The sequence below is a fragment of the Pelodiscus sinensis genome, chromosome 2 (assembly GCF_049634645.1).
Source record: "Pelodiscus sinensis isolate JC-2024 chromosome 2, ASM4963464v1, whole genome shotgun sequence".
NCBI classification, from domain to species: Eukaryota; Metazoa; Chordata; order Testudines; family Trionychidae; genus Pelodiscus; species Pelodiscus sinensis.
The window spans coordinates 190,483,178-190,503,902 of record NC_134712.1 but is presented as its reverse complement, the minus strand read 5'-3'; the positions used below and the strand labels follow the sequence as shown (position 1 = coordinate 190,503,902).

At 42.2% G+C, this 20,725-nt stretch overlaps 1 protein-coding gene across 6 annotated transcripts in view; it reads right to left on the bottom strand.

The window, feature by feature from the left end:
* The window catches only part of ZNF385D (zinc finger protein 385D), a 653,382-nt gene that overhangs the window by 147,992 nt on the left and 484,665 nt on the right, over nt 1–20,725 (bottom strand). The gene's annotated exons all lie outside the window — the stretch shown is intronic.

Here is a 20,725-nt window from a genome sequence, read left to right as displayed (position 1 = left end):
TCAACATAACTCCAGCCAACTGCAAACTGATTTGTGATCGACTGGGGGTTATCAGTTTGCACACAGTGGTCAATACACACTTCTTCATGGAGAGGGTAGCTCTCTCTTTGGTATCCTCGTACTTCAGGGCAGGGGTGAGCTATGCACCTAGTTCCAGTTACATGGCTTTGTGCATCCAAAAGTTCTGCAGCCAATACTCATCATTCCATACCCGCATAATGATGTGATTCCATTGCTCCAGGCTTGTTTTCTGAGCCCAGTAGCAATGATCTACTGTGTGCAATACCTCTGTGAACACAAAAGTGATCTGGAATGGTTTCTTTCCATGGTGCACATCAGGACAGCCATCACAAATTCCTGTTCAGTTTTGCAGCTCATGAAACACTACATGATCAGCCACATTGTATTCAGAACATTTCTCACAAGGTTAGAGGGAAGTGCAAGATCCAGGCTTTCTGGCAGAGATGGCAGGTGCACAGTTTAGAAGGGCTATTCTAAAACAGTGTGAAATATAGTTGAAAAGCCCATGGACTGATGGGATAGAGAAAAAGCTACATTATGAGATGGAGAGCCCATACTCTGGGTGCACTGCAGTCTCTTTCCCACTACACCGAAGGTGGTGAGCTGAACAGTGAGATAACCACCCAGAATGCACATGTGGATGTGCTCTACCAATACAAGGAGTGTTGTGTGAACACGCACAAGCAATGTCATTATAGCAGTTTATGATCGTCAGCGTAACTTGCATCAACTTAATCCTGTAAGGTAGACACAGCCTAATCTTGAGAGTTTGTCTCTTTTACCAACAAAAGTTGGTTCACTAAAATACATTATCTTTCCCATCTTGCTTCTCTAATGCCATAAAATAGACACAAGAAAAGAGGAAGATGTGTGAAAATCACAGTAAAACCCTCATAGGTACACTGTAGTTAGGTTCACAAAGTCAAGGTCCGTTTTGGACACTTTCATAGTCATAGGATTTTTTAAATCATAAATGTAATGATTTCAGCTATTTAAACCTGAAATTTCAGGTGTTTGTCACATTAGAGGTCTTGACTCAAAATGGATTTATGGAGAGTCACAAAGTTATTGTGTAGAAGTCATAAGGTTATTATGGGGGGAGGTTGCAATACTGCTATCTTGTCTTTTGTGCAGCTGCTGACAGAGACACTGTCTTCAGAGTTGAGTGGCTGGAGAATAGCAGTTGCTGGCTGGGAGCTCAGCTCGGAAAACAGAGCAGCTGCCAGCAGCAGCATGGAAGTAAGGATGGCATGGTATGGTATTGACATCCTTATTTCTTGCATAGAGAGCTGAGCTCTTAGTCAACAGCCAACACTTCTGCATTGCTGCTGGAGGTGGCTCTGTCTTCAGCGCTCATGTGGTATGGACACCCTTACTTCTGCGCTGTGTTGGTGAGGCAGTGCCTTTGGAACTGAGCACCCAGGCAAGAGCCCATCACTGACTTCCCATCTCTGAAGGCAATTCAGAAATAAGGGTGGCAATACTGCGATCCCCTGCAACTCTCTTTAGGGTTAGCACCCCTCAATTTGAGAAACATTGGTCTCCCCCATGAAATCGGTGTATTAGAATGTGAAATCGGTGTATTAGAATGAAAGACTAGATTTCACAGCGGGGAGACCAGATTTCATGGTCTGTGATGCATTTTCATGGCCGTAAATTTGGAAGGGTCCTAACTATTTTGATGCAGAGAAATGAAAATAGACCTTTACACAGGTATCCCTGAACAGAATCAGGAGTGTGTTGATGATAAATTTGCTAAATTAGATATGCACCTCTATGCCTCTATGAAGTTATGAGAGAGAGAGACAGAGAACCAGATGGTCTGGTTCTTTATTGGCCTGCACCTTCTGAAGTCAGCCACAGAAGTGCAACGTAGGTTTAAAAACCCTATCAATCTGATTTTTGGATCAGTTTTTTTTTTAGGATTAAAAAAAGCATGGAAAAGGTGAAAGGAAAATAGATTTGCTACACATTGCTGTTATTATAAACAGTGTCATCACAGATGTTCTGAGAAGCATTATATCATCCTCCAAACAGAGGGAATCAATACCATAGCACAGACTGATTTAATTCTTTTGTTTACTACAGAATGAGATATAAATCTTGTCACTCATAGATGATGCTATATTGGTCAAAGATTCCCCTTTCTTCATAAACACAGGGTTTTTAAAAACAATATTTAAAAGATGAATAGAGTAGGGGCAGAGGGTTTCTGCTATTATGCTAAATAACCACTAATACAGAACACAAATTATATTCACACTATAATTTTTGGTGAACAGAGCAGTCCTACACCCTCACTGTATCCCCACAACAGAGACTACACTTTAAAAGTCTGAATTTCCTACTGATTGCATTGCAGCTTCATTTCATGTTTCCTGTCAGACTTAGGGAGCAGATTATTAAAATGATCCTGAGCACAGTGAACAGCTGTGCAAAATATATTTACACTTCATTCATTACTTTAGAGTCCTTTCTATCATCTCCTACCCAGCCTCAAAATGTAATGTATTAAATAATTCTCATCATGTTTTACATCATGTGGAAAAAGATACTGAAATTAACAGTATGCACTCTACTGTAGAATGAGGCAATTTTATTTATTTTTTTCTAAGAACAAAGTAAGCTTGTTTGGCTCTAAAATCAAAGCTTTAATCAAAATTAAACTTTCTATTTTCAAGACTATTCCATTCAACCTTCATTTCTCTCCCCAACCTTTATTAAACTAGACCACAGCAACTAAAAGGGGCACAATATTGAGTTTCATGGAAGGAATATTGATTTTTCTTTTGCAGTACAGTCTAAAATACTAGATTGAACATTCAACACATTTTAGACAGACTTGCAATGGCATCCTCCGCTCTGTTCTAATGGCCTACTTTATCAATAATTATCAGTACAGGTTGAACCTCTCTAATCCAGCAGTCTCTGGTCTGGCAATATCCATGGTCTGGAATGATTTTAGTGAGCCAGATGTCCACTTTTCAAGGGTGTGGCCAAGTTTCCTGTAGTTCCATAAAGTTTGTTTACAGCCACCAGTCCTAGCTCTCAGTGTTCTGTGCTGTTATTTAGCTCTCATTTACCCCTAAATGTCTTCTAAGACCCCAGTAAGTAGCGGAACTGTTGGGGTAATGCTGCTAGACAACGTTGACCTCCTGTAGTTCAGCAAATTCTCTGGTTCATCACCAGTCAGATCCTGAGGGTGCCAAACTAGAGAGATTCATCCTATATTACTAAACATATAGCATCTACGGGAACCCTTGGCTTCAAGAACTATTTAGATGATAGGGTATTTATTTCTATTAATGTGTAATGTTAAAGACAAAAAATACTTCACTAAGCCTATGTCTGCACTAGAGAGCTTACAGCAGCACAGCTGTGTCCATGTACACACTCTAATCTGACAGAAGATAACTCTCCAATCGACAGACCAAAAATTAGTGTTGCTATGGGATCAGGAGAAGCTCTTTTGCTGATATAGTGTGGTGCTCACTAGCACTTATTCTGGCAAAATGTATATTGCTTGGGGAGGTGTTTCTCACACCATCAAGCAACAAAAGTGCTATCATAGTCCTAGCATTAGTAGCAAAGCCACTGATTTTCTCTTCATTTTAAGAAGGTTGCATATAGTAGACACTATGGAGAGAATGGGATTGTTTACATTGACTTCATACTCATGACAATATAGTTCTGCATTAAGCTATTGACTATAATTGAATCTCATGCTTTAGGGCTTCCAAAGGTCACCTGAAGATGTTAGGATGTTTCCCCATGTACAGTTGTTTAGATGTATTTCAGGAATTTCTGATGGGATGGATCAGTGATACAGAGAAGCTTCTTTTTAGTCATGTGGCTAGTGTCATACTGAATCTCTGAATGGGGGTCAGGAAGAAAACTTCCTTTGGATAAGATGGGTTTTTTCATCCTAAGGTATGGATTATTTTGACTTATCTCAGCTAATCAGTACCCTGAAATTGTAGAGGCATTGATAGTACCTGGGTCTTTTCTGTTCTTTTCCTGTGCCATGCAACAGTTTAGTCTCCTCCAGACAGAAATGCTTTAGAATCCCTAAAGCCTTTGGACATAACACATGGAAATGTTCATGAAAGGTAATGACCTGTAATATATAAGAGTTCTAACTTAATGGTTCTTTCTGGCTTTAAACTCCATGAAACTCTATGAAACAAATACTGTCGACAAAGCTTCTGTCAACAAAGAGTGTCTACTCTATAGCCAGTTCGGTCGACAAAGCAAGCCACTTTTTCGACAGAGTCTAGATGCTTTATTGTAAAAAAGCACAGTGTGGCTGCAGTAGTGCCTTTTGTCAACAGAACTCTGTCGACAAAAAGCGTTATTCCTCATAGAACGAGGTTTACCGCCGTTGACAAAACTGCCACGTTCTGTCGACTTACTGTTGACAGAACTCGGTGGTAGTGTAGACGGAGGTATAGTTTTGTCGACAAAGTCCACTTTTGTCAACAAAACCCTGTAGTCTAGACACACCCTCTAGCCTCTGTAAGTAGCCTCTGAAGACCAGTTTCACTGCAAGTCCAAGGTCTGGAGAAGAGAACTCTTCCCTCTTACCCTGTGGGTTTTCCACAGCACCCAGCCATGCCACTTGAGCCAGGCACTATGAGCTGTAGCTAAGCCTTAACTCTTACAAAATGAACTGAATGAAAAGAATCACTAATAACAGGCTATGAACATATACACAACAGTGTCCTTCACCTGAAGATCTCAGAATGCTTTACAAAAATCTATCAGGTAGATGAGTATCATGGCTAAACTGAGAAAAGACTGGGCAAGTCACTTCCAGCTTGGTTATGACAATCTTGCCATCCACTGAGAAGAAGAATGGCCACTACCCTAGGTTGCCCATCCTTGAGATAAGGCTTACAAAATGGTACCAGAAAAACAAGACAGAAATGTGATTGATTAAATCTAGTTTCAAATGATGTAATCAGTACCTTTTACTTATTAACTTACTGATTAACAGGAAGGATATAAAAAGATGGGTTTAGGACATACTTTTGGGATTACATTTGCTGTGAAGGTGAATGGAACAATCCTGCATAAGACAGCTTCCCAGAGACCAATATCACATTCAACCTTTTCTTATTCTATGTTATTACTGACTTTAGCCATAACCCTGACTGGCAACCTCAGGAGCTCAGCTTGTCTAACCTAACAAAAAATGAAGGATATTGGGAGCTCTTATTGTTCTCTCTAGATACATCAGAGTGATAAATACCAGGGAGTGAAAGGAGTTATTTATGGTAAGGACCAATGTTGGCACAAGAACAAATGGATACAAACTGGCCATCAATAAGTTTAGACTGAAATTGGATGAAGGTTGGATGAAGGAGTGAAGTTCTGAAACAGTTTTCCAAAGGGAATAGTGGGGGGAAAATCCTAACTTGTTTTAAGATTAAATCTGATAAACATTTAGAGGGGATGATATGAGATTGCCTACAATGGCATATGTCCCATTCACAAGTAGTATTAGCAAATATCACCAATGGCTGGAGATGAGACACTAGATGGGGAGGGCTCTGTTTGAAGAACCTGAATATGACCAAGAGACATCCCACCAAAAGGATCTTCTATGTATCTAAGTAGGTGCATATCTACCACTCATCACCAGAACATCTGGGCACCTCAAAATCATTCATGGATTTGGTCCTTCCAGCATCTTTGAGAATAAGGGAAAGATTATTTTCATTTTACACCTGGAAGACAAGGTCTAGGATATTTTAAAACAATTGGCCTGAGTGCATATAGGAAGACTTTGTCTTAAAACAGAATTCAGTCCCATTCCAGTGCTCTACCTATTAGCACATCCTTTCTAACAAATTAGGGGAGAAATATTTCCACTTACAGAAAAGAGCCAGCAAGAGATTTGGACCACACTACTTTGCCACTAGTAGCACTGGAACAGTGTTTACAGTGGGAGTGCTGAAAGCCATTGGACAAAACTGAACCCTATATGAGACAGAAGCCACTTCAAGCACTCCTAGTTTCAACATCCCTGCTTAATTCCCAACAGCAGTTTGGGGGTAAAGACTAGGATAAAGAATGTCTGAAAAGAAGCACATGTGACACCTCCAGGCATGTCCTAGAGACACTGGCACCTGGGAAGGGTGAGGGAGGGGCCTAGTCCCTCATTTAGAGTGAGAGGTATGTGCGTTTTTTGCAGGAGAGATCCCTGTAGAGCTGCCAGCAACCTGGCAAAGGAAGACCCTCTTGCTTCACCTCAGGATAGTATGTGTGCATCTTCCACACACCCCCAAGGGAGGGCTCCTGGATGTGGGCAACTCCCCTTTCCCTCAGCAGCAGACTGAAGAACTACTGGGAGGAGAATGCATTGGAGTCACTGACCATTCTATAGCAACAGTAGGAGATAAAAGCATTTCAAGCCAAGGTTACTATCCAGTCCCCTTCTCCATGCTCTCCTCCTCTAGTCTTCTGAGGGATTCTGCAAGCTCCTTGGCAGCTGCTGCCTCCCCATCCAGCTCCATGCCCTGCAATGGTGCAGGAGTCCACCTACACAGAGCTCCAGCCCACAAACAGGAAGGAACAAAAAGGGGATTAGGAGTCTCAAATGTCAAAGCGGAATTAAATGTAAAATACTGGATTTTGTTAAATCTAAGGATGGCTGTCCTCTCTCTGTGAGCCTTAGTGTTATGAAAAATTAATGTTAGTAAAAAAGATGTAAGTTTGAAGCCATCCTTTAATGCTACTAATTTGAATTCCTCCTAGGAAAGCCAAAATTAGCTAATCACTTCCTCTTTACCTCAGAAGATGTTCCCTCTGTTCAAACTCTATGTAAAGAGCTGCATGGAGGAAGCCACTTACAATGCAAACAAAAGTGATTGTTCCTATGAAATCCAGGAACTATAATACATATTCTTGAGTGCCACCAATCAGTGCCATAACTCTACAGACACAGAGCACTCCAGTCAACCATTTTCTGGGTGACCTTTCTGATGCTCCAGCCACCACTTAAATGTGTGTGTGACTGTAAAAATAACACCAACACTTTTATGTTCTTTCATTAAACACCTCCTTCTCCTTTTATTTGAGTATATAAATGGCATTAGAAAGGGACCCTATCCGAAGAACTGAATCAATCTCCTCTGGAGGTTTAGGGGATTCAGAATCAGATCTGCCCCTGGATCTGAACTTTGATCATATAAGTCCATATCTAGTACTTATGTGAAATTGTACATTTACACACAATAGTTTTTTTTTTTATTAATTCAAATGCTATTTAAAACTTATAAGGGTATTACTTGGCCAAATTGATATAATTAGGGTTATAATTGATTCTGCTAGCAAAAAGTTGACAGATACTTTTTGCATAGCAGGTAGGTCAGGTTTCCTGATTATTAATAGATAATATGAGGCTATGAGCACCATTTCATTCCCAGGCTAACAAAGTCCAGCACTTCATCAAATCTTCTAAATCTGAAGCTGATATTTGATTTTGGACTCCTGTTGTGTTCAATGAGGGGAACTGCTTATCAGCTCTGCAACCCATCCAAGATGACTGTGATGTGCAAATCACAATGATTTCTTCTGACAGTAAGTCCCCCCCTCCGTCCCCCCATGGAACCTGCACAGAAATCATGGTATTGTCTGAAGGGCACAAAAGATGCACTACACATACTTGCTTTAATACTTCTTGAACAGCATGAACACACTGCTAATGATGGTCAATTACTATGCAAATACCCTATAATTGTACTACTCAAAAGCAAAGCATGGTATGTGTGGCATTTTTTAAAAATAGCAGTGAGAAATGACTGCTACCTGGCATGGGTTAATTGTTGAGAAAAGAAAAGGAATAATTTCCTACCTTCCTTTCTCAAAACTTATGCTACTTACAATGACACAAATACAAAGAAGCAAAGCTACAACCTTAAACTAGCACACTACAAGTCCTGTGTTTCTATAATTATGCTTATGCTGTCTATGATTAATCAAGCTAGTTAATGATGCAAAAAATTACATTTATAATCCAGTCTGAATACAACTGTACTGCAAGCTAAAATCTAAGTGCTATTAAGTTAAATGGAATTAATGGGCTGTCCCTGCCAATCTTCATATCTATCAGTTACTAATTAACATTCTTCTATATAGAACAATTTGTGGAAAAAAATATACAGAAGGAACAATGCTACCATTTGCAATATGCATTGCTGTTAAAGGACAGTCACACAGGCCATAAAATAAATCCACTGTATTCATTTCACCAGTGAACAAGAAACTGCCAAATAGCAGTGCAATCAGTAATAGATTTCATGTAAAGTCATTTGTTTTATACGGCAACAAATTATCACTACCAAAGATGAACTTTTGTGGGAAATGTCGACTTCAGCTAATAATGGAAGGACTGAGAAGAAGCAATAAAAACCTGGTAGTTAAATTAGCTACCAAAGAAAAATGAATGCTGTGTGTTATCTTTGTAGATAATGTAGCACATTTGTTACGTCCAACATACGCCTTCCAACTTGATTACTAATTTTATTCTTTCAGTACTTGTATTAATTTCAAGTGTTTCTGACAAACCCTTATCACTATGTTCATTTGGCTCTTTTTTGTTTTTGTCTTAATTTTTATTACCTGTGAATATATGCTCTGTCACTTCCTATGCCAGAAATTTAGTACAGAGACTAAATCTGCTAATAAGTTTTAGAAATTCCTTTTCTGTAGATCTTGTGTATCTTGATTCATTGAAAGAAAAATCACATTCAAATTAATTCCTCAATGAAATGAAATCAAACTCCATGCCTATTGCCTCTGAATGATGTACATATTTAGTTTTTGGTCCAAGTTAAAATGATATGGCAATTATAAAACAATATTTACAAGTCTAAGTTCATTGAATGTATTGTGAGGAAAATCATAACTGTTCTGAACTTAAAATAAACCAAATCCTCTTGGAGGAGACAGGCCCTGCGCAAGAGTTTGTGGGGCCCAAAGTAGCACATGGACAGTGGGGCCTGGCCCATGTTCCATGTGGCTCGACAGCTCCCAGCCATAGTAGCAAGCAAGTGGATTAGTGGGCAGGTGGGCACCAGGCAGTGCTGGGCCCTGAAGGTGCAGGGCCCAAGGCAACTACCTTGCCCTAAGGCCACACCTGACAGGAGAACATTACAGATAATTGATGACAGAAAAACGTCACAAAGTTAGGATGTTTTTAATCCTCTCTCTCCTAGCCCAAACTAGTGGTTGTTAGGTAAGGATATTTATATACAGGCAGTCCCCGACTTAGGCGGATCCGACTTACGTCGGATTGCTACCTGCGAGCTCCGGGGCGAGAAAGCCCCGTTCGTAAGCTGCTCCGATGCCCCTGGTCTGCTGGAGAGCAAAGCCTCAGAAGCGTGGGAACCTGCCGCTGCTGCCGCTTCAGTCCCGGTGCCTGTGGTCTGCTGGGGACCGTCCCCAGCAGACACAGGCACCGGGACTGAAGCCGCAGCCGCCGGGGGGTCCCGCGCCTCTGAGACTTTGCCAGAGCAAAGCCTCAGAGGTGTGGCACCCCGCTGCCACTGCAGCTCTGCTCCCCGTGTCCCTGGTCTGCTGGGGGGGGGGCGCGGCTAGTGTGCCCCCCCCCCCGCAGACCAGGCTTTTGGGGCGCTGCCGATTGGTCCTGCAGCGCCGCTCTGGGCACTACTGGACCAACCTGGCAGCACCCCAGCTGCTCTGCCCCAGGTCCTGATTCAGCCGCTGCTGGTCAGTTTCAGCAGTGGCTGAATCAGGACGCCTGGGGCAGAGCAGCTGGGGTGCTGCTGGGTTGGTCCAGTAGCACCGAGGAGCGGTGCTACTGGAGCAACCCAGCAGCACCCCAGCTGCTCTGCCCCAGGCGTCCCCAAGTCAGCCGCTGCTGAAACTGACCAGCGCTGACTACAGGAAGCCCGAGGCAGAGTTGCTCTGCCCCGGGCTTCCTGGAATCAGCCGCTGATCAGTTCCAGCAGCAGCTGACTTGGGGAAGCTTGGGGTTCTTAAGTTGAATCTGTATGTAAGTCAGAACTGGCGGTCAGTTTCAGCAGCGGCTGAATCTGGACGCCAGTTCCGACTTACATACAGATTCAACTTAAGAACAAACCTACAGTCCCTATCTTGTACGTAACCCGGGGACTGCCTGTACTCTAGATCAGTGGTATCCAGCCTTTTGAACCACAAGATCACTTTTTCAATTTAAGTGCAATATAAGATCGACCTCATACTCAAATACCCTTACCCCACTTCCTTCCTGCCCCTTCTCTGAGGCCCTACCTCTGCTCCACCCCTCCTCAGGCCTCACTGTGCTCACTCCATTCTCCTTCACACTGAGTTTCACCAGGCTGGGGTAAGTAGTTGGGGTGCAGGCTCTGGTCTTGAGCCAAGGAGTTTGGAGTGTGGGAGGGACTCAGGTGGGTGATTGGGGTTCAGGAGGGGTTTCAGGGTGCAAACGCTGGGAAGGAGTTTCGGTGAAGGGGGAATCACATCTGGGGCAGGAGGTTGGGTGCAGGGGGGGGTGGGTTCAGGACTGGGAAAGGGATCCAGGATGCAGGCTCTGGCTGGGCACTGTTTAACTGAGACGGATTCTGGATGGTAGAGCAGTAAGGTTAAGGAAGGTTTACTCCTCCCCTGGCCCTGCACCACTCCTGAAAGCAGCTGGCATGTACAGCAGTAGCTCCATGATCCCATGCGCTGCCCCTCATCTACAGGCACTCAGCCCACAGCTTCTACTGACCACGGTTCCCCGTTATTGATCAATGGGAGCCACAGGAGTGGTGTCTGCAGGCAAGGACAGCATGTGGAGTCCCCCTGCTCTGCCTCTCTCAGTGGCTGCAGGGACATGCCAGCCACTTCCAGGAGCAGCAGTTATCACAGGGATAATGACTCCAGCCACGACAGGTTTGGCATTTTAGAACTCACTACTCAAAGAATTACATTTAAGTGTAAGAGAGAAATGAAAACTATGAAATGCACAGACCAGTCAAAAACCAAAAATAACCCACTTTCTTATTTGCATTGCTAAGCTCTCTCCATCTCCTCTCTATGTGGAAATAGGGTACAGGAGTGGGGAGGAGGGACACCCTGACATCAGCACCCCCCCCCCCACACACCCTGCACAGCAAACAGGAGGCTCCGGGGGAAGCTCCAAGACAGGGGGCAGGAGCAGCATGACAGTGGGTGGAAGGGCAGCTGAAGTGCCAGCACTTGATAGATTCCTGGCCAAACCAGTCAGGATCACCTGTTGGAGGCTCCAAGATCTACCAGTAGATCCCGATCTACTGGTTGGTGACCACTGCCCTAGATCAATTAGACTAAAAAGGAATGACATTTATTTTCAAACTTATTCCTTTTGTCATTTTATTGCAATTAATTTTACATTTACAACTTAGATGTGGTGATTGACTGTAACCACCATTTCAAACACCTTCCAATTAAAATTATAAAAGCAAAAGTTTAGTCCTTTAATAAATTTTTCTAAGTTAGTCTCTAAGATGCCAGTGATAAAATCCCCAAACTTTAGAACTTGTGTGAAGAGCTATTTTGAATATAAACTATAGATAATTAACAGATAAGGTTTTTAATTAACTCACAAAGACTTAACATAATTTGCCACTTAGGAAAAAAATCCATGGCCGTGTGAAAAAATTAATTATGCTGCCGAAAATATAGTGTATTTCATTAAGAGTTCAATTCTGGTGCTTAAGAGACAAGCAAACACCCTAATATTGCTGTACTGTAAATCTCATTCCCCACAACTCAGGCAGAATACTTTATGGAATGTAGAATTCTGTTTTTAGCGGTATGGCAGGAGAAGTTTGATGAAAATAAATACAGAATGACAAATGACAGCAAGTTTCCATTAAAAAGAAGGCAAGTGACTATAAGCCTTATAGTATGCATATAGACCAACTATATTCAGCTGCTTTGCAAGCATACCGGGACATTCATAATTTCATTTTCCCAAGGAAACTGAAGGAGATAACAGATAAAACCAGTCAGGATGGATCTGACTGCAATGCAGTATGTACTAAAATGGGTGTCCAATTTCTTCACTGTACTGCATGGTACATTGACACTGTAATGTATGGTTTGTATTTAATTCAATGCTTTTTTTTTTAAAGAAAAAGCTTGTTTATAAGATGTACTCAAACAAGATATTTCTTAAAAATGATTATTCAGTCCTTCAGTGGAGCTTTCCTTTCAGGTTATAAGATATATCACTGCTGGTATATTGAAAGTTTTGAAAAGCATTCTCCTTGAAACACTTGGTTCAGGAATTTGCTCTATACTTTGGCAAAAAGGAATGTAAGATGTTCACCAGGAAGGAAATTTGTTAGTTAAAAACATCATATAGAAGTATAATTTTAAAAGGGCAGATATTTGTTACCATTGGAGTGACAGACTTGCAAAGTGAAGTTTTCTATTTAGCCACACTGTGGCTGTGTCTAGAATGGCCAGTTTTTCTGGAAAATCAGCCACTTTTCTGAAAAAACTTGCCAGCTGTCTACACTGGCCGCTTGAATTTCCGCAAAAGCACTGACTTCCTACTGTAAGAAATCAGTGCTTTTTGCGGAAATACAATTCTGCTCCCATTCGGGCAAAAGCCCCTTTTGCGCAAAACTTTGGCATAAAAGGGCCAGTGTAGACAGCTGAGATTTGTTTTGCGCAAAAAAGCCCCTATCGCGAAAATGGCGATCGGGGCTTTTTTGCGCAAAAGCGCGTCTAGATTGGCCATGGATGCTTTCCGCAAAAAGTGCTTTTGCAGAAAAGCGTCCGTGCCAATCTAGAGGCTCTTTTCCAAAAATGCTTTTAACGGAAAACTTTTCCGTTAAAAGCATTTCCGGAAAATCATGCCAGTGTAGACGTAGTGTGTGTGTAAATACAAGCAGTGGCCAAGCTTCGCCAATGTGCCAATTGTGTTCTGCTTGGTAGGCCAGTTTATATATACTTTTGATGCTGTTGAGTCTTCCAACACAGATGGTTGCTGTTACTATGGTGGTGATTTTGTGACATGGACAGCTATTCATGAGGAGTAAAATGAATGGTTAAACAGCTGGTTTGCGGAGACCAGTGCCTGCCATGTTCACCAATATTATCTAAGGGTCTCTTTATTCTACCACATCAGTCTTTCTCTTTCACTATTTGTTATGTCTTGAGAATACTTAGATTATAAAATCTTTGGGGCAGGAACTGCCTTTTTGTCCTGTGTTTGAATAGAGCCTAGTAAACTGGAGTCCTGATCCATGACAGATTTTGCTTCCTTTACCCTATTCCAGGTAGAATCCTATGGTTTTAACACCCAGACTGGATCTGGGGTAGCAACCTCTATTTCAAACTGTGTTGATGTGACAGCCTGAAGTACAGCTGGGACCTTCAAGATACTGTTCTACAGGTGCCTGTGACCAATGACTGACTATGGTGATTCACGGCAGCTCTTTCCAGCAGGTGTATTACATAAGAACAGTCATACTGGGTCAAAACAGTGGCCAGTGCCAGATGCTTCACAGTGAATGAACAGAACAGGCAGTCCTTATCCATCTCCTATCGGCCAATCCCAGTTTCTGGCAGTCAGAGGTTAGGGATACCCAGATCATGCATCCCTGCCCCTCTTGTCTGACTACCATTTATAGACCTATCCTCAGGAATCTATCTAATTCTTTTTAAACCCCATTACAGTTTTGGCTTTCACCTCATCCCCTGGCAATGAGTTCCACAGGTTAATGGTGTGTTGTGTGAAGTCCTTCTTTTGGTTTGTTTTAAACCTGTTGATCATTATTTCATTAGGCAAGCCCCGATTCTTGTGTTATACAAAGCAGTAAATAACATTTCATGACCCCATATTATCAATTGACCTGAAGGTACAAAGCAAAACAAAGAAAAGAGTTAAAGTCACTCAGGGTCCAGACACCTGTGTCTTGCTTACAGTTCACCTCTGTCAAACTGCTTCATGCACACCTCACAGAGTCGCTGACTCAATTTCACAGCCAGGTCTGGGCAGAGAGAGAGAGACAGACTCTTCTCTTGCACTTTCCCCTGATCTCTGTGTCTTCCCTGCCGTGTTTCTCCCTGAGTAGCTACTGCCAGTTCATCTCTTTTTCCTCTAGGCAGGGATTTCCAACAGCTTAGTTTTCTTTTGATCTTAGGCTCTGGTCTGGGAAAAAGAGGTCTGTTACCTAACAGCCTGCCTGTCAGCTACCAGGGAGGTCTTTCCCAATCACAGACCTCTACAATTGCTTTCCTAAGGACACTTGGTATTCTCCTTGTCATTGCTCCCCAAGCCCTTCCCAGCTGTCTTTGATTTGACTTTGTGAAGTCAGCTAGAATAATATCAAGCAGGTAAACTGAGGCATGGTATTCCTACAAATTAACCCATCTATTTCCCTCCTCCTCTATGATCATAAATACCATATCACTGTTCCAAAGAATTCATTCTTGGTCTCAGATAATGTCTACTTTTCATTTTCATGTAGGCTTTTCTCTTTTGCAATAGGGTCAATCAAATAAGCAAGGAAAAGCACTCAAGCTGTTGTTTCAGTGACAGTAAGGCCAAATTCCGCTCCCAGCTACATATCGTCAGTGGGAGCCACATTGGAAGAACTGACAGCAGAATATAGCCCACAATATTTAAGAGAGTTTCTTTAAAAAATGACTATGTCATATAAATGCCACATGCCCTATTTTGGATGTGGTTTATATTTACACTATGTGGCTCTGGTTAAAATTCATCCTGACAACTGGCTGCAGCACAATGGCCCAATTCTCTCACGACAGGATGCCAAGTAACATCCATTAAAATAGGTGTGAGTTACTGGTATCTGGAAAAAAGTTGCATCACTGGAAAGCTATTACAGGAGAGGGTGACGGGGAGGTAACAGAGATGTCACCGAGGACTCAGTCCAGAGAGATGCTGAGTACCTTGTCTAAGTTGACACTGAGTTCATTCTTTGTTTATACTACATACACAATACAGGATGTCAATTAAAGGTGTTTGAGAGATCTCAGAACCTTGAAAAATTGGGCCCCAAGATTGAAGGACTTAAATTATAAGTAGGAGAAAGTTAATATTCCAGTATTCTTCTCCCTGGTAATAAGGAGACTTCACAGTGGAAGTCTGTGTGGACGCTCACCTTGTTATTTTGAAATAAGGGGAGTTATTTTTAAATTACTCCCCAGTGTAGACATAACCTTAGATGCCCCTCTATTGTCAATGTTTGTCACTTGGTCACCAAATGCCTACATTTGTTTCTGAAAAAGTATAGAAATGAGGGTATGTTTAGAAGAGGAGGAAGATGAGTTTAAGATAAATCAAATTTATTCCTAACGCTTTTTATTCGGAGATCTCAGATCACTGTTGATTTCACATGAGGTGCTGGACCTGGATGAATACCCATGAGTTAAGGACAACTTTATCTTCAAATGTTTCAGCTCTGGTAGGTTTATATCTCAATCTGTACTCTCTGAGCACAGTATGGGTGTGTCTAGACTACATGCCTCCTTCGACGGAGGCATGTACATTAGCCAGATCGGAAGAGGGAAATGAAGCCGCGATTAAAATAATCGCGGCTTCATTTAAATTTAAATGGCTGCCCCGATCTGCCGATCAGCTGTTTGTCGGCAGATCGGGGCAGTCTGGACGCGATGCGCCGACAAAGAAGCCTTTCTTCATCGGCACAGGTAAACCTGGTTTCACGAGGCTTACCTGTGCCGATGAAGAAAGGCTTCTTTGTCGGCGCATCGCGTCCAGACTGCCCCGATCTGCCGACAAACAGCTGATCGGCAGATCGGGGCAGCCATTTAAATTTAAATGAAGCCGCGATTATTTTAATCGCGGCTTCATTTCCCTCTTCCGATCTGGCTAATCTACATGCCTCCGTCAAAGGAGGCATGTAGTCTAGACACACCCTAGGTGTGCTCAGTCTTGTATAATATATAGAGAATGAGACTAGGTCCTGGCCTGAGGAGCTCACATTCCAAATCAGATTCATGATACAATTCAGACACATAATATACTAGTTGGCCGAAGGAAAGACCAATTTCAGAAAAGTGCAAATTTGTATAAATAATTGCTTTGCTGGATTAACACTGAAAGGTTTCCTGCAATAAATGTGTGTTATGTAAATATAGCTTATTTCAAAATTCACTGAGTACAGCTGGCCACACTGGCAACACAATAAACCTAGACAGCATATTTCCAACTATATATTGAAGTGACGAAGATGCATTACTTTTTATAGAATTTGCTGCCTGTCTATAGGTGAAAGATGTTTGATAAAGGATTTTACTGTTCCCAGTAACTCAATCCTCTCTCACTGGAACCATTAATGATATTAGCAAAGCATTGTTTTATGAGCAGTCACAAGTCTTTGCTAGTTGGGAATGTCTCACAGCGATAAAAATATTAAGGCAGTAATACTTGATGAGTAATGCTATAGCCATTTGCAAAACACAACAAATCTGACTTAATACCAATGATTCATGTGAAATAGGCTACATCCCACCATAAATGCAACTGTACTTTACACTTGCAAGCATACTATTTTTGGAAGGAATCTACTACTCATTTTAAACTAAAAATACATCCCACAGCAATCCAATTAAAAAGATATATCCAAAATTGCTGCTTGAAAGTGAGTCAGAAAGCCAGCTCAGCTAGCTAAGTCATTAGGGGTATGTCTACACTACTACCCTAGTTCGAACTAGGGTGGTAATGTAGGCAACCGGAGTTGCAAATGAAGCCCGGGATTTGAATTTCCCGGGCTTCATTTGCATATAGCCTGGCGCCGCTATTTTTAAATGTCCACTAGTGCAGACTCCGTGCCGCGCGGCTACACGTGGCATGGACTAGGTAGTTCGGATTAGGCTTCCTATTCATGTGAAACGAGGAGTAACGGTAGTTCGGAATAGGAAGCCTAGTCCGAACTACCTAGTCCGTGCCGTGTGTAGCCGCGCGGCACGGAGTCTGCACTAGAGGACATTTAAAAATGGCGGTGCTCGGCTATATGCAAATGAAGCCCGGGAAATTCAAATCCCGGGCTTCATTTGCAACTCCGGTTGCCTACATTACCACCCTAGTTCAAACTAGAGTGGTAGTGTAGACATACCCTAAGTGATCATTGTCTGAACTGAGTAAAAAAACTTTGCCATCTCTTTGAATGCTTGAAGTACCCTGCCAAAATTGGCACAGGTAGTGGAAGATAACTAACTTATAGATTATGGTTTGTATTTAAACTCAGAGACACAGGGCTCAGGAGTGACTGCAGCTGCCACTTCCTTATTGGATGATTAGCATGCTAGCCTGGGAATCAGGGGAGTCTGGTTCAATTCCCTGATCCTCCATCCTGTGTGACCTTAGGGAAAAGTCCTTTGTCTGGGCCTTAGTTCACATCTGTAAAGAAAATAGGATAATAATGTACATCTTCCTCTCAAAGGAGGTGGGAAACTAAATCTGCTACAGAACATGAGGCACTCAGACTCTAATGGATGCCTTAGACAAAGAGTGTGCTGCTCTATAGCCCAGTATGAAGAGTTGGATTGTGACACTCAAACCTGTGGAGAAGGTGACTATGGAAGCAGCACTAATCTTTTGGTTCCCTGCTTGCTTCCATTTGGTGGCCCTTTTGTGGCAGGTGAGCAAAGCTCCTTGCTGCACTCTCTCCTAGGCAAACCACAGAGACAAGGGGCACAACACAACCTGACCTTGAACCTCTATGCATATAAAATAGTCTCTCCATGCAGAATGAATCGGACCTTCTAGTACAAGTGTGGAACTGGGGAGTGGGAAGGAGGGGCAGAAGAAACTGAGACTAAGTGGGTAAGGGAGCCAGGGACAAGCCAGAGCCATAGTTGGCCTACATCTGTAGAGATATGTGTTGGGAGTGGGGGAAATCAGTGCAGACAGGCAATGAGAAAGCAGTCTCACTGTTTTCTCATAGAAATAGATATCTGAACATTTGATTCTGCATGGGGGATCCAAAGACATACAGAATGGCTCAGTTCCTGGTCCTCCATTCCAAATATTTAAAAAGTTAAGGACCATGGAGGAAGGGATTGTTCCTTAGTTGCCAACTTTCATATTTCTGCGGGAGTACTCCACCACCACTGTGCCCAAGGCCCACCCCCACTCCATCCTTTCCCCCAAGGTGCACCCTCACGTTACCTCTTCCTGCCCCTGCGCCATCCCTTCCCCAGAGTGCCATCTTCCCACTGCCAAACAGTTGATCCACAGGTAACGAGGGGGTGCTGAGCACTAATTTCTGTTGATCACACGCAGAATTGGTGCATATGGTTTATTCATATTTAGGACCTCAGTTTACCTCAAGTTAGACAGAATGCTATCACCTGCCCATTTGCAGTATATACCTGTGATAAACTGCAACCTGATGTGATATATTGGGTTTCCTATTGTTCCTTGGCCACATAGACTCTGCACACACATTCATCTACCTAGGACTCATTCTGACATTCCAAATACCTCACCAGCTTTGAAGACAAGCCATTTTAAAACAAGTTCTGAAAAAACCCCACCCTCAAACATATTTTTACCATAGATGTACTTGAAAAAAATGTCCTGAAAATAAAATTAGAGCAGTGAAGATTCAGAGAACTGACTCAGTCACTTAAAAACTATGAACTTTTAATCCGAGTGGATGGCAGTAAATCCCCAAACGAGATACCTTACATTTAGTCAGGTAACTGTAGCATTATCTCCACCTCAATGGCTTCTAGACTCCATCGCCTTAAAGGGGACACTAGTGTATAACCACAGTGAAGGAGTCTGCCAGCCAATGTCAGGGAATAAGAGGGCACAGCAGAGCAACAGAGCATGTGAATGGGCACCTTTTCCACAAAGAACATACAATGGCACTGGGGTTAAATTCTCTGTTAATCCTCCATCTCTGTGAGGTGAGAGACACATCCTTTGTTCTTTTAGGATATGTGCGGATGTTAATATTTGTGAATTGTTAAGTATACATACTGTATGCAGTGTTATGGTAGCAGTGTTGGTGCCAGGACATTAGAGAGACAGGTGAGTGTGGTAATATCTTTCATTGGACCAACTTATGTTGGTCCAATGAAAGAGATTACCTTACCCACTTTGTCTCTCTAAGTACATGTACTGTTAGTTTATCTTGACCTCAGAGAGCTTACGTAACATTTACTAGCTTCATGCCAAATTTATATCAAATGTTTGGAAAAAATTACAAATGACAAGAGTATGTGAATTCAGGAAGTCCTGAATTGTGAAATACAATAACAAAAGATAAAGGAATTGGCGAGTTTCTCTCTCCACTAATTTTAGTCTAATTTTTGCATTATAGGCACCTTCAATGAAGTACATAACATAGATACAAGAGGTCACTATACAAATTCAACATTTAAACAGTTGCAACAGAGACGTAACTGAGAGGCTAGAGTTACACAGGCAGGAAAATGATGCTACCCTGCATCCACTGTGCAGTGACTTTTGGAAAATGCACACTTTTTAAAAGAAAAGCACTGTGCTAGACTCCCTATGAAAAAATCATATTAGGCCCTACCAAATACACACATACATACAAGTGGTAGCTTTTGTTTTCCTAGGTGGCATCTTCCTTTTAGAATTTCTTTTGTCTGTTGTAATTTTCTACTGAAAAAAGGCAAATTTGCTCAATTTAAATACAAATTACATCAAATTACAGAGAAAATAGCTCAAGGGGGCTGCTTTTCCTGAACTTTTCCAAAAAGACCATTTTGCAGCAGCAGCAGATGTTTCAGTACGCAGAACTCAAAGCTGTCTCCGAGCTCTAACTGTGACCTTCTCCTTCCTCAGTGTGAACTTTCCAATACTGAATTTCCCACTATCTAATTGAATCATGCAACAGCCATATGGTCTACTCAAATAAATGTGTGAAGTTTGAAGTACTGTGTATAAACGGTATTCAGAGTTTTTCGCCTTCAAGGCACCACACTCCTGGAAGTGACTACTCCTTAATTTGAAGCTGACATAAAACTTCAATTTATTGAAAAGTGCTGCTGCTTTGGGATGGGAAGGCAATTTGTAAATACCCCACAGAGAATGATGTCAAGGTTTAATTAAAAACAGCAATTCTCATACAAGTTTCAGTCCTACTCATATTATTTTTACAACTTGGCCCAGCACCGTTTACAGATATCAGTCTGTTACTAGTGTTGCCACATGCTTCTAACCCAACTAAATCTGGAGTCTACTCATTGTTTCTCTATACTTCGGACATAAGACACGCTGTCTCAACCCTCTCGTCTGATACCCATCCTTGTGTGCCACCGAATAGCTGCTCTGGACCCCAGAATCAATCTCTGAGATCTTCTTAGACTGCCCTGACCTTTCCCAGTCATGTACAGTACCAGAGCTGTACAGAAACTGTGCACACTCTGGTCTTCTAGTTTAACTTGTAGGGAAAATATGGCACGAAGGCAGGAAGCACAGGCTAAGCAAAGGAATTTCTTAACAAAAGAGCTTTGAAAACAAGAGCCCTCAGCCAGAACCTCCCAACTTTGATCTTGCCCTTCCTGTGAATCTGAAATTTGTGAGCATTCAGGCTGGGCACAGTCCTACCAGTAAATCTTCTTTACATATAGTGATGGCCAGTTCCAGAGCAGAATCCTAATAACAGGCCCAGGGTTTTTTTGTGTGTGTGCCATGTGTTTAACTGAGAAGTGCCAACCTCTCCCTTTTGTCATA